This window comes from Lactuca saligna, chromosome 5 (genome assembly GCF_052625555.1).
Source record: "Lactuca saligna cultivar CGN05327 chromosome 5, ASM5262555v1, whole genome shotgun sequence".
Taxonomy (NCBI): domain Eukaryota; kingdom Viridiplantae; phylum Streptophyta; class Magnoliopsida; order Asterales; family Asteraceae; genus Lactuca; species Lactuca saligna.
Genome location: NC_136421.1, coordinates 34,213,682 through 34,228,653, shown reverse-complemented (window position 1 = coordinate 34,228,653; position 14,972 = coordinate 34,213,682). Strand labels below are relative to the sequence as shown.

The window sequence follows — 14,972 nt, the reverse complement described above, 5'->3', positions numbered from 1 at the left end:
GTTATGTTAAAACTAAAAGCTAGAAACTTTCAAACCAGTTCTAAAACTAATTTAATACTAATTTTTGTTAAATGTATCTTGAAGAAAAAGAATAAGGTGTTGTTTGTTTTTTTTGAAGAAAATTTGTGTGAAATCTGCGGACCACCTCTGTAGTCCTCTGTAGCAGAAGAGGTGGAACAAACGGCTGTAGCATGTAATAAAAAGTATGTTTGTTTTTTAACGTCTGCAGACTGCTGTAGTAAGTTAAACTAAGGCGTGAAAAGGTTTGAAACAGTTGGTTTAGTGTTGCATCACGCAACACACGCGCAACAGTTTTTAAGTCAGAAGTTTTCTGAAAAACAAATAGTTGCGAATGACCAAGTGCTGCGGGACGTAACAATAAGTGGTTTGCAATGGTTTTTTTTTAAAAAAAAAACACCACCTAAGTTTTTTCAACAATATTATACTACTTTTATATGCTTTGGAGAAAGTAATTTACTGGGAAACAAAGATGTCAATTCGTTGACTTAAGGTGGTGTGAATGCTACACCCAACATTCCAAAAAAACAGTGTTGGTGCGTGCTACCACTTATTAGTAATAAACGTTTAATATGATTTTAAGAAGATAAATTACTAAAAAATTACTAAGAAGAAAAATTACTAAAAAATTAAATAAATAAATTTACGAAATTTTTTCTTAATTAACAGATATATTGTTAAAAAATTCATAATTCGATTCCGTTTTTATGTTTTCCAACACAACTTAAGGGATTTTCTAACCTAAGGGTACATATAAAAAATATTAATTATAAAAAATATTACCATAATTAAATTCGAAATACATTTATTATGGAAATTATTAATGCACTTCATATATAATTATTGTAATATTTCTTATTATTAATGTATTTTATAATTAATTATGATAATATATATCTTCAATTAATGCTTATTATATATATGTTAAGGTACATATTAGAAAATCGGTATTTACTTATTTTTCATTTTTGCTGTCATCAAATGAGCATGGACTAGAGTAAGTAGAGTAGTATATAAAGGAAATGGGAGATGCACTTATCTCCAACACAATTGATTTACACTTTACACCTACAAAAGTGTGTATTTTATTCGCACCCATGGCAGCAGTCACCAGTTGTCTTCCTCTTTCAGCAACTATTCTTCTTCTTCTTCTTTTCCTTTCCTCTACCTCCATTGCTGTCCCGATCTCAAGTAAGTAATCATCCTTTCTGCCCTCTATTGGTTCCCTTAATCTGTTGCGAAATTGCATGCGCATGCAACCTCAATAATCTGATACATTAAACGTGTACATGGTGTCATGGTTTATTTACTAATTGAAATTTGTTTCATAGTTTAAACCCTGGAGGTTATATATACTATATGTTATCGCGTTGAACTTCTTAGGTTTGGTGTGTGTCTGAGAAATAATCTATGTTAAAAAGCACACAGTTTATTTAATTGTTGGAAATCTGTTGAGTCGAAAGTTGAAACTCTAATTAAGTTATGTGTATATATGTTCTTGATGATTGAGATCTTTAAAAGTTCGTTTTGTAATGCATGTGTTATCGCTTATCACAGGAACAAGAAACCTCATGGATGAACGATCACTTGGACATGACAAAGTTTCAGGCTATATCCCATCGGTAAAGGAAAGTTGGGAGATCAGTGAGAGCAATATTGATATAACCGAAAGAATGAATCTTGAAGTGAACGATTATCCAGGATCTGGTGCAAACAACCGCCACACGCCAAGGCCATAGCAAGGGACAAGATCATATTGCAAACGACATATGAAACTAGAAGCAACATAAATAGAGTAGTAGCTACTAGAGTTTTATTTAGTTAATGATACGTACGAGAAAATCAGGCTAAGTAAACTACTACCTAACTACCTACAAGTATACAATTCATGCTACGTATACATTTATACGTTATATATGTATCTAGCTAGCTAGTACTACAATGATTCAAAATATAAGAATCTATACCAATGTATGTCACCAAGTTGTTGAGTGGTTGGAGTCTGAATATTGGTAGCAATATTAGATAATGATTGCGGTTTTACTTTAATCTTCGTTTTTGTATAAGAAGCAAGTTATGTCGTTAGTATGGACACAAGATTTCATATTAGGCGACTAAAAAATCAAATGGTGGCACATTTTCTATCACTTAGTTGCACATGTTGTTTAATTTGTAAAATTCAAAAATTTTATACTGCTTGTATAAAAGTCAGATGTTACCGGTGTCATTAGACACCAATAAGAACCATCCCTGCATGTCATGATATATAAAGTAACATTAAATGAAACATTTCATATTGTTAGCCACGTTATTAAGATAAATTAACGTAAAATGAAACAGGCTAAAGAGCACCTATACTTGACAAGTGTGTTTTTATAACACATGAAATATTTGATTAATTACAGCTTTTCATACTATAAGCTTGTTAGGTAGAAAGCACTCTTGATCTTGGAGCAAATATGGAAATTTAGTGGAGAAAGTGGAATATTGAGGTGGTAGGCAATCAGGAAAGTTGTGTATGGTTGAGTCTAGACCGAATTATTAAATTGAAATAATTTGGTTGAAAGTTGTGTATGGTTGAGTCTAGACCCAACAAAATTATTAATTTGAAATAATTTGGTTGGTTTAATTAGTTTTGTAAAGTAAGGTCTTTATTTGCTTGATCAGTTAAAAGTGTTGAATGAGTAACTTTATTATGTTAGATTTTCTAGTTATCAAATTAAGGTAATCGAAATAAAAAGTTTAAAGTAAACAAGTATAGGATTCAAGCGATTTAATTAATTAATTCAAATCAATAATAAAATTAGAGAATTATCATGGTTGTCAAAATCGCGACCCCCTGATCGTATCGTACGATCCTAGGTATGAAAAATGATCCAGATCGTAAAATGATTGTTTTTGTGGTAGGATCGCAGGTAGGATCGTAAGATTGTAGGTAGGATCATAGGATCGAGATCAGATCCGATCCTACCTTCCTTTGAATTTTTTTTTCAAATGAATTTTTTTTTACCATTTTATGTCTTTTACCCTTTACCAATTTACCATTTATCATTTTGTATTGTAGTTTATGATTAATATTTTGAAGTTTTTATAACTTTTGAACGAAAATTTGGATGTTTGAAATATTTTTTATGATTAAAAATTAAAAATTAAAAATTTTATTTTATTTTGTGGGATCTTAGGATCCCAATCCCGATCTTACGATTATGATCTTGCAAACTCAAAAACGATCCTAGGTAGGATCCCGATCTTGACAACCTTGAGAATTATATATATTTAATTTCCCATCCACAAAAAAAAAAAAGGATTCCGTATTTGAACACCGATAGTCAAATTTTGGAGTGTAGGTGCTTGTCTCTGATTATTGCTTTGTTTGTTTTTTTAAGAAAAACCACTTTTAATTATTTTTTATTGTGTCGCGTAGCACACTCGTAACATTTGGATGTTGTTTGTTTTTCTGAGATAAAATGATTGCAATCTGCAGACTACATTTGCATACATCTGTAGTAGAAAAGATTGATCAAATGTTTGCAGTTTTAAAGAAGAAGACTCTTTGTTTTTTTTAACATCTGTAGGTTGTTAGAATAAACTAAAATCTAATTAAATTGATTTTTTTTCAAATTAATAGTTTTTCAATAATTTTATGATTTTATTATAGATAATTAACAAATGTATATCAACTTTTATGTATTATTGTATAAAAAATGAAAATAAAACGGTAAGAATTAACATAAAGTAGATGGAAATAAAATTTGATTTTAAATAAAAAATTTTAATTTACTTTTTCAATTAAATCAATTAAAAATTGATAATAAATATTTTTCTGAAGAAATGAACGATATTATATTAAATAATATTTTATAAAATTTGACACAAAATAATATAAGACAATATTATGATGTTTTTTTTTTCATATCTATATAAATAGCTCCAACGATCATTATTGTAATTAAAGTTATGTTCGGCGTATTAGCTGAAAAGCTAGCTCATAGCTGAAAAACTAGCTATTAAATAAAAAACTAGCTGATAGTTGAAAAACTAGCTGATAAAAAATAATATTTGGTAAACGAGCTGCAAATCTAATTAAAATATATAAAATTACATAAAAGAATATGTAAGAACATGTGTTTCTATATTAAATTAAGGACACAATTACAAAAATGGTCCCCATGGTTCACCAAAAGTCACAAAGTTAGTCCCTACTAACTTTTTTTTTATGCAAATGGTCCTTGTGGTTTGCAAAACTTACAAAGTTGGTCCTTTTTACTAACATCGTTAGTATAGAATCGTTAGGGACTGAATCTGTAAGGGCATTTTTCATCTTTTTAAGTATAAAGGGACTAAATTCGTGACATTTGATAAACCACAGAGACCATTTTAAGTTTGTTTGGAAAAAAAAAATTAATTGACTAAAGGAAGGGGGGAAGGCTCGAACTTGAAACCTTCACCCCCGTAAAATGACAATGAGACTTAACCATTTAAGCTGGAAGCTCACTTGATTATAACTTCCTAAAACCAAATTATATAATAACGAAAACGTTAATACATAAATAATAAATAAATTATTAAAAACATTTTTTACGTAATTTTTTTTAAATAAAAAAATATTTTAGTCGTATTATAAAAATATAGTTTGTTACAAACAATTTATATGTATTTTATATATTTATTTAACATAAAATATATATTTTTTTATATCTTTAAAAAATACGTTTTCGTATATAAATATGTTTTCGTAAAATATATTTTTTTATATCTTTGAAATAATAATAATTAACACTAATAATGACATAAAAAAATATATAAATTATTTTGGGTTGCTAGTTCTAAAACCGTTTTTCCGGTTATATGTATTAAAAACAATTTAACAACAATTTTGTTATGTATTTAAATAATTTATATGGTATTTTTTTAATGTCAAGTATACTATTAATTATGGTAATTTCAAAAGGCTATATAACTATTTATTTTCATCTTCATTTTAACCATACGATTTAGAACTTACGATTAAGATGAAATACGTATTTTAAATAAGATATATAACCGAATCAGTTTTTTTTAAATACATATAACCGAAAAACGGTTTTCAGAAAACCGATTGGTCCAGTCAGTTTTTTGAAAACTGTTTTTCGGTTATATGTATTTAAAAAAGATGAAATACGTATTTTAAATAAGATGAAATATGTATTTTAAATAAGATGAAATACGTATTTTAGAACTAGTAACCCAAAAGAATTTATATATTTTTTTATGTCGTGAGTAGTGTTAATTATTATTATTTCAAAGACATAAAAATATATTTTACAAAAATATATTTTTTTATACGAAACGTATTTATTAAAGATATAAAAAAATATATTTTATGTTAAATAAATACATAAAAAATACATACAAATTTCTTGTAAAAAACTATTTTTTTTATAATACGATTAAAATAAATTTTGTTTTATTTAAAAAAAATTATGTAATAAAAATGTTTTTAATAATTTATTTATTATTTATGTATTAACGATTTTGTTATTATATAAGTTAGTTTTAGGAAGTTATAACCAAGTGAGCTTCCAGCTCAAATGGTTAAGGCCTGTTGTCATTTTAGGGGGTGATGGTCTCAAGTTCGAGCCTTCCCCCGTCTTTCAGTCAATTAATTTTTTTTCCAATCAAACTTCAAAAATGGTCCTTGTGGTTTGTCAAATGTCACGAATTTAGTTCATTTATACTTAAAAAGACAAAAATGCCCTTATAGATTCAATCCCTAACGGATATATACTAACGGTGTTAGTAAAAAGGGCCAACTTTGCAAGTTTTGCAAACCACAAGGACCATTTGCATCAAAAAAAGTTAGAAGGGACTAACTTTGTGACTTTTGGTAAATCACAGGGACCATTTTTGTAATTTTGTCTAAATTAAGGGGTATATTTAGAAAATTAAAAAAACTCCTAAAAAACTGGTCTAAATAACTTTTCAAAAAGTTAGCTTATAAGCTATTTTTTGGTTTACCAAACACGATAACATAAAAAAACTCAAAAAACAAGCTAGCTTATCAGCTAGCTGTGGTGCGCCAAACATAACCTAAATGTTTATTTATAAATTTGTCATAAAGGTCATGATTGTGTCGTCGAACATTTTTTCTTTAAATATTGTAACTTTTTTTTCCAAATTGTTTTAATAGATAAAGTTGGAATAAATCCAAGTAAAAAAAACATGTTTTTTTAGGCTACAAGATGTCTGAAGCTGTTTGAAAACTGTGGTTTACATATGCATCGAGAAGAGAATGCGTAGACTTTTTAGGTCTGCGGTCTTCAAAAAAACAAATAGTCTACGAAGCCTAAATTCTGCGTGTGGTCTGTGCGGCGCAGACAGAACACACTGGTCTTTTACAACTGTTTCTTTTTTGGAAAACTTTTGACTTAAAAATTATTGTGTACATGTGCTGCTTGGTGCAACAATGGATCCTCGTCTTCAAATTTTTTCTCACATTACTTTAAGTGCTTAAATTATTCAACATAGACTTTTTTTTTTCCAAAGCATGTTTATTATTTTAATAATATTATAAAGAATATTATAAACAATTCAAATATATTTTACATAATTTTAAAACCATTTGGTAAATTTCATATGAATATTTTTTTTTATATTACATTGTCTATAAATAAATATTAATAAATTATAAATTTAATCACTAAAATTTCCGGATTTATTGAAACTAGCCGGAAAAATAACCATTGTCTTCGAAAATTTAACAAAGTGAACATGTTTTTTGTTAAATCAACAATTTTATTTATTGTTATTTGGCAAATATTATGTTTAATTATTTTATATAAATATCTTTAAAAATCATATCATTACAATGATCTTTATATCTGATTTGCATATGATTAAAACTAAATTAATTTTTTATTTAGAATTATATTAACTTATTGTATGGTTAATTTCAGTTTACCTGTAGATGTTAAAAAACAAACAAATTTCTTATTGTAGATTGCAGTCGTTTAGCGGACCCCTTCTGTCGTAGAGGGTTGCATATGTGGTCCACAAACTTCATACTTCTTATTGCAGGCTACAGCCGTTTGGTCCACCTTTTTTATGACAGAGGGTTGTAGATGTAGTCTTCAATTTCGTTTGGGTGCTACTACACGTACCCCCTTACTGACATAAATTGTTAAATCATGGAGGCGTACACACATACTATTTCACTCACAAGGAGGGTAAAAATAGAAATTTCCTTTCTTTTATATGTCATTGAAAACTTTATTATATCTTCTTAACAGAATTGTAGTTGTTCTAACACCCCACTCAAGTTGGAAAGTAAGACATGAATCACAGCTTGGAAACAACTTAGGAATCAAAAGCTGGTTGTAATAGCTTAGTAAAAATGTCAGCTTGTTGAAGAGAAGTAGGAACATGAGACAATGAAATGAACCCTTCATTTAACTTTTCTCAAACAAAGTGGCAATCCAATTCTATATGTTCATGCACTTATGGAAACTGGATTAGTTGCAATGTTATTGCAACCAGGTTGTCATATTTCATAGAAATTAGAGTTATATTTGTGACACAAAACTCATGTAAAAGCCTATATAACCAAGCCAATTTTGTACAGACACATTGTAACGCCCAGACTCTCTGGTATAAACTTTGTAGTTATATTTTTTTTTTCAATTGAAAGGTTGACTCAACGAGTTGGATTCCCTGAATCGTCGAGTGGGAACTGATTTTGCTGCATAAATTAAGTGACCAACTTGTCGACTCTGAGGACACAACTCGACGAGTTGGAGCTGGTGGATTAAACCCTAATTTCCAGGGACTAGCACCCCATTTAAAGGATCATTAGCCTCCCTTGGCCTCTCCTCACCATCCCCTTGAGCTCTAAAACCCTAATTCGTGTGTGCTCTCCATTTTGTGTGATTTTCGAGCTTAGAAGGCGATTTGGGAGAAGAAGACTTGAAGTATAAGAGGATTGGAGCATAGAGGAGCTGGTGGATCTGACTCTCCTGCTTGTTGGCATCATTTTGAAGGTAACACATCGTTACCTTGACTTTCCTCCTTCTAGATCTCTTCATGATTAAGATTAGGACTTTTCTAGCATGTATGTTAACCATTTTCAAGTATGGGCTAGGATTTGAAGTTGCAACTTTAGATCTGAACTCATCTTGGTCTCTATAGCTATAAAGTCTCCAGCTTTAGCAAGTATGAGTCTTTCCTTTTGAGTTAAACCATGTTATAAGCTTGGATTTGGTATTCTAAGACTTTAGAGCCTTGTATAACTTTACGTGATAAACTTGTCTTGGGAAGCTTGATTTGCAATATGGAGCTTTAGGGTGGCTTAAAAGCATCTGAATGGAGAAAGGACTAAAGGGACTCGATGAGTTGCATGGCAGACTCAATAAGTTCAATGAAGATTAGCCTTGAGGGGTACTGCATTAACTAGGCGAGCCAGCAAGACGACTCGATGAGTCAGTTAGGGTTTTCTCGAATTTTGGACATGCATGGACTCGACGAGTTGCCTGGAAACTCGACGAGTCAACTAGGGGTTTTCACGACTTCTCGAGTTCTGGAAGGACTCGACAGGATGGGTCAACATGCACTGTTGAACTTGACCGTTGACTTTAACTTTGACCAAGGACGGACTAGTTGATTTCTGGGGATTTTGGTGAATTAGAAATTTATGGAATGGTTTTATGGTAAATATAGGTGGTGGAGTTTGTCGTGGTGATTCGAGAGTTTGAGCTTATCACTTCAGTTCGACAGTTGTGAGGTGAGTTATCCTCACTATACTAAGGGGTCTAAGGCACCAATGCCGACCCATTGGATCTAACATCCCAGTAGTTGGTGATATGTTTAGTATGAGTTAGTTATGCATGCTAGTTGCTATGCCAGTTTGGTAGATCTGTAGGACTATCTGTGCTGCTATCTGATTATTTATATGTGCATTAGTCATGTTATATGTTTACATTTTATGTGGGATGGGATGAGGTTGTACTGCTCCGTGCGCTAGCCAACAAACCCTAGAGTCTTCCAGATATAAGCTGAGGGTCGGGCAGGGCATGCTAGACTCATACTGAGGAATCAAGAGCATTCCAGATACGAGCTGAGGGTCGGGTAGGGCATGGAAGACTCGTACTATGGGCTCAGGAGCATTCCAGATATGAGTTGAGTGCCGGGTAGGGCATACCAGACTTGTATTGTGGGCTTAGTGGCAAGCCATATGTGAGCTGTAGGCCCAGAAGGCAAGCCATACTCACATTGTGGTCCCAGGGTAATCCATTATGTAAAGCTATGGACCCAGTACATGTTGTTATTTGTATATGTGCTATTTGATATGTATCGGTATTTTGGGGGAACTCACTAAGCTTTAGGCTTACAGTTTCAGTTGTTGTTTCAAGTACCTCAGATGATCGCGGGAAGGAAAAGGTGTGATCGTACAACTCCTCACATTTATGATTTCTTTCTGGGATACTCTGATATTATACTATTTCGAAAATAAGTTTTGTAATGTTTAATGGTTTTGAAATGTTTTTAAAAGTTTAAATTTGGCATGATTTTATGGATGTTACATATGCTACATGGAATGATATTCTACTTCGCTTGAATTCAATAAAATGGTCACTTGTTTCTTTGAATTCCAAGAAATGGGGCTTCCTCCAAGTAAGATAAAGAAACCACTTACCAATCTTTGTGTAATAGGGCACGCTGCCTGTCTCGGGGGTTGCAATCCGAGCATAAGTGAGTCTCGGGGTTGTGATGAGTTGCTAGGAGCTTAGGGAATCTCGTCACCTGTCCGAGGGTACGAGGTTCGTGGGAATTGGGGTTATGTCGAGGAAGCAATGATAATTTGATGATTTGGCAAGATCAGTCCTTTAGTTGAAATTGTTGGCAGCAGAGTACGCTGGGCGTACGTGTGTTTACACATAGCGTACTCATGCGCGTGACATTTAGGCTGAGCCACCTAGTACGCTGGGCGTACTAGAGGGTACGCTGGCCGTACTAGGCACAAAAGAAAACCATAATTAAGAAGAGTGTCCCTATATAAATAATGAGATAGCCTCATTCCTGGCCGCGATCCTCATTCAATAACCCCCTAAACCGTAATCCTCGTTCTTGATCTTGTGTATGACCATTGTGAGCTTATAAGTGTTATTGTGGAATTTTTGGAGTAAAGAAGGAGCATGGAAGAGAATAGAGATGGATTCCAGGCTTTGGATATGAGCTTTTCTAGTGGTTGGAGCATCATTTGGAGGTATAAAGTTCAAAGCTTTCCCATCCTTTTTGTATTGTGCATGATATGGTCCATTTTAGGGCTTTTGGTACCAAAGCTTGAGGCTTTATGAGTTATTGCACTCCAGAGCTCAATATATGTCCTTTTAAGTGTTTCTAGTGGTAAGGATCCATAAAAATGAGGTCTTGAATGTGAGAATCAACCCATGCATGAGATTTGAGCCTTTTGAGTTAAGAGAATAAGAGTTTTATGTGTTTGTGACCTTATTGGTCATGCAAAGGCTTAAAGTCACTAACTTTATGGAGTAAGAGATGATATGGAGTCCATATTTGAGAAATGAGTTAAGGTCTTAATGGGTTAAGACCAAGAGAATGGACTGAAGCAAAACTTGTAAAGGCTATATGTTGTAAAATTCGAAATAGTTGTTTCTTTTGTTTCGCATTATTGTTATTTTACTAAGTCACAGTTTGTGCGAAGTGTATTGTTCTAGACTTAGTATATTTTTTGTACACTCAGGTTTCCTATAAATAGGGACTAAGGATAGAAGTATTAGAGGGACTTTCTCTTTGCTTATTGTAATCAGTTTCTTCATCAATATTAGATCTGATTAATATTTACATCTTGTGTTCATACTTTTCATTCATATAAATCATAATTGCATTCTAAATCTCGATAACAATTCTCATCAATTGGTATCAGAGCAGGAATTCAAATTGCATTGATCTGATTTTTGTTTTAGAATCATTTGCTTTTTGAGTAGTATCATTACTCAAAATTTTCCGCACTTTTTGGTTCTGAAAATCTCTTTTGATCTTAAGATTTGAATCGATTCTGCATTTGAATTGTTTAGTCGAGTGATCGATTAGCAATTGGTGATCAATTCGCTTGATCAATTCACTGTTACATCAAGTTTTTCAAGCTTTCTAAAATTTCTCGTGTTCATCAATGGCGAAATTCAACATGAACACCATGACTTCTTTCTCTCACTTACTTGGTTCTTCAACCAAAATCCCGATGTTAATCCCTAAATACTATGATCAATGGGCTGATAGGATGGAGGATTACTTAAATGGAATTGATGAAGAACTTTGGAATTGTATCAAAGGAACAGTTCAAGCTCCTGCAAATGTTCAACCAATTGGACAATCTGCTACAATAGCTGAAGTTGTTGAACAACAAAACCGCTTGAAGAAGAATGAAAAGAGATGCATGAGGGAACTAAGAGGTGCTTTGCCTCCTGTGGTTTACAATTACATTCATAGTTGTAAAACAACAAAGGAAATTTGGATTACTTTGAAAGAGAAGTATCAAGGTAGCGAAAAGACGAAGATCAACTCTGTGAAGCAATGTCTTGTTGAACTTAAGGAATTCAGACAAAAGGATGTTGAAACTCTCGAAAACTACTATGATCGTCTGAATGAGCTTGTTTATCGCTGCAATAGGTATGGAATCACATGGTCTCTCATGGAATTCAATCTAACATTCATTATGGGCCTTCACAAGGAATGGCGAAGTGTGAGTATGATGATAAAGAATCAACAAAGTTTTGATACAACTAGCTTGAATGATCTCTACAACCAACTGAAAACACACGAAAGTGAAGTTTTAGAAATGTTTGAAGAATCAAAACAAAGTCTAGGAGGTCCTTTGGCTTTTGTCTCAAAGGTTTCAGAGGGTGATATTAATGAAACAGACAGTTCAGACAATGAAGGATTTTTAATGAACTCTGATGATGAAGCTGTTGCATTCTACTCAAACAACAGAATTAAGAAATTTTTCAAAAAGCCTTTCAATCCAAAAGGAAACTAAAATGATGCAAAGAGTGGAGTCGCAAAAGCTGAAGGTGAAGAGAAATTTTTGGATGTACACCCAGCGTAAGTTCTAGTACGCCCCGCTTACTGGGTTGGAGTCTCTGATCAGTTTCATGCATGCGTAAGTACGCTGAGCGTACCAAGAGAGGTACGCCCCGCGTAACTTCACGGTGGGCTTTTGGGCTGGATCTTATCATGGGTTGTGAGGGTTAGGCCTGAATCTTTGGGCTTGTGAATTAGATACTATGAGCAGAGAAATATTATAATTTTGCCTTGGGCCCTGTTTTGGGCTTGCTATTCAGTTTTGGGAGTGGGCCTCAGGTCAGCCCATTTATAATTGGGACTTGGTGGGCCTAATGGGTTTTAGGCTTTCAATAGGCTGGTTAGTGGTCTTACTTTAGACCTAATGAGTGAGAGTCTGGACTTAGTTTCTAAATGGGTTAATTGTGGTTTTAACTCAGAGTTAGAGGTCGGTGCATAGAAGCGGCGTTATAGGGGTTGTTCATCATCCGAGGTGAGTCTTCTCACTAAACTTTACCTAGAGTGGTACTTATGTGTGACCGGAGGGTCTTATGTTTTTACATTGAGTATTACCTTATCCTTCTTTATGTTGTATGCTATGCATTATTTCTTTGTGATTTATGCTATGCAGAACTTCACAGATCGGACCAGAGGGTCCAACGAACCGTGGGACTGGAGGGTCCCACTAAGACACATTAACCGGAGGGTCTTGCAGTGATATAGCCTCGAGTGGTAGCTGAGCTGTGTGTGTGGTATTTTGGGGAACTCACTAAGCTTCGTGCTTACCGTGTTATGTGTTTCAGGTTTTCTCAGAATCACGGGAAGGCACCGGCTCGATTGTACACACTAGAGAAGGAGTTATGATTTGAGGATCCTGGATTATTATTATTATTAAAAATATAGAGTTGTGTTTTGTAAATAAACTAAATGGAGTTTTCGTGAAACGTGATATGAGAATTATGTGGTTTTTAAAGGAACATGTTGTTTGGAAATTTATGGTGTTAGAAGTTGGTATCAGAGCCTTGGTTTGAGGGATTTGGATGCACCTTCGGGTACATCTGAACTCAAAATGAGGAACTGAGAAAGATTTTCAAAAGAAATGACTTTCTAAAAGAGCAAGAGTTTCTAAGAGGAAAAACGAGAAGGATCAGTATGTACAATCAGCCATAGCCCGAATGGTGATTTCCTAAAATACCCTTACATGTTCTTGTTGTGAGTTATTATTGAGATGTAAGTGATGCATGCTAGAAGATTGGCTAGGTATTTCATATTATAGGGCTACAGTTTCCTAATTTGTGATGCCTTAGCCTAGGAATTTTTCTATCTGCGATGTGCTTTGAGTATGTACGGAGTAAGAGTATTCAATAGGAATCTTTTAGAGAGAGAGGGCTTGGAGTAGAGTAGTAATCTAGGAGAGGTACATAGATGAATAGTGGAGGAGCCTACTTAGAGAGTAGTTAGATACCCGCGTAGGGTAGGGTTACTGGAGTTCAGTGACACCTCTTGAGCGTGAGTAGAGAAAATAGAGTTGTAACCTAGAGTGGTTTTATATGTTGGTGTAGGTCATTCGATGCCCGAATGTTTCTTGCTTCGTGCTTTGTAGAATGTTTGATGATGGGAGTCAGATACTAAGTGAATATGACGATATTCAGGAGGTAAGTGGCTGGCATCATGAGAAATTCTTCAGCAGCTGATGGCGGAGAAGTGTGAGAACCTAGGAAGTGACTATGTCAAATGAGTACGCTAATAGAGGAGGGTATTCGCTGTAGGGTGAACTTCTGTAATGGGATTGGTGATCGGGAAAATTGAGGAACTACTTAGGAAATCTGGGAAGATCCGTGTGGAAAGTAGTATGGGCTCGTACTACTAAAAGTAGAGGACCCATAATCGAAACTCGGAGAATTCCAGAGGATTCTGAGTAGCAGATTGAGAAGAGAAATAACATGGTTCGAGTCCCATGATTTGCGGCAGAGTGAAAGGAGATTACACGGTTTGGGTACCATGATTCGTAGCAAACTGAGAGGTGATCACATGGTTCAAGTACCATGATTTGTGGCGGTTAGCGCTTCTGATTTTACCAGTTGTCCCATGGTGGTTGACTAGTCTGAGACCAGGAGATAGAGTGTGGGGCCAGAGGGACATGTCTAGCATGTTTTAATGGAGTATACCTGAAAAAGGGAAACCGTGTTCGTTCCCGAGGGATTTTATTGGCGAGTTGTTAGTGGGAGTCACCAGGCTCAGGGAGGAGTAGAGATGATGCTTATTGGAGGATCGTGGTCTGAGTCGAGCCATCAGCTGATGGATGAGATGTCACCTTCTATGGCAAGAGTTGTGTTGTTCCCGTTTTTCGGAAGAAGCGAAGGAGATATCGAGTTTCTGATTTTAGAGTTTGGAGAAAAAGCCCCGTGGGGTAGCATTGGTGGTGACCTTTTCATTAGAATATGTGGGTAGTTTGTCTGCTGTAAGGTAATTCTGGTACCAAAGAGTCATTAGTAGAGGCTGAGATGGAAGAGACCCAGGAACATGCCTATATGAGGGTAGCATGCTTATAGCAGCAGATTAAGGTGTTTAAAAGGAATATATTAGGGTAGTGGCCCTTGTTGTTATGTCGTGTATCGGTTGTGAGAATGAGGTTTCGTGCTTTGATGATGATTCCTGTGTTGGGAGTCGGGTCGAGGAGTCAGAGACGTGGTGCGCGATAGGGCATTATTTTCGGACTGAGGGTCAGGGTTTTCGGAACAGTTGAGGTTTTGAGATTTCGAGATGTCTAGAGGCAGTCACGCTGGAGGATTTTGAGGTTTTTGTCTGAGTTTCGGGATATTTGGAGTTGCTTGGTTTCCATCGGGAATATCATTGAGTGTTTACATGGTATGTTCCATGAGTTAAGTGTGTTGTACCTGGTGGAA

The 14,972-nt window shown here is 34.3% G+C and overlaps 1 long non-coding RNA gene across 1 annotated transcript; it reads left to right on the top strand.

The window, feature by feature from the left end:
* Positions 1–1,002: 1,002 nt before the first annotated feature.
* On the top strand, positions 1,003–2,067 carry LOC145046944 (uncharacterized). Its single transcript, XR_013682090.1, has 2 exons — positions 1,003–1,209; positions 1,576–2,067. It is a non-coding gene; the product is annotated as an uncharacterized LOC145046944 (long non-coding RNA).
* The last annotated feature ends 12,905 nt before the right edge of the window (positions 2,068–14,972 follow it).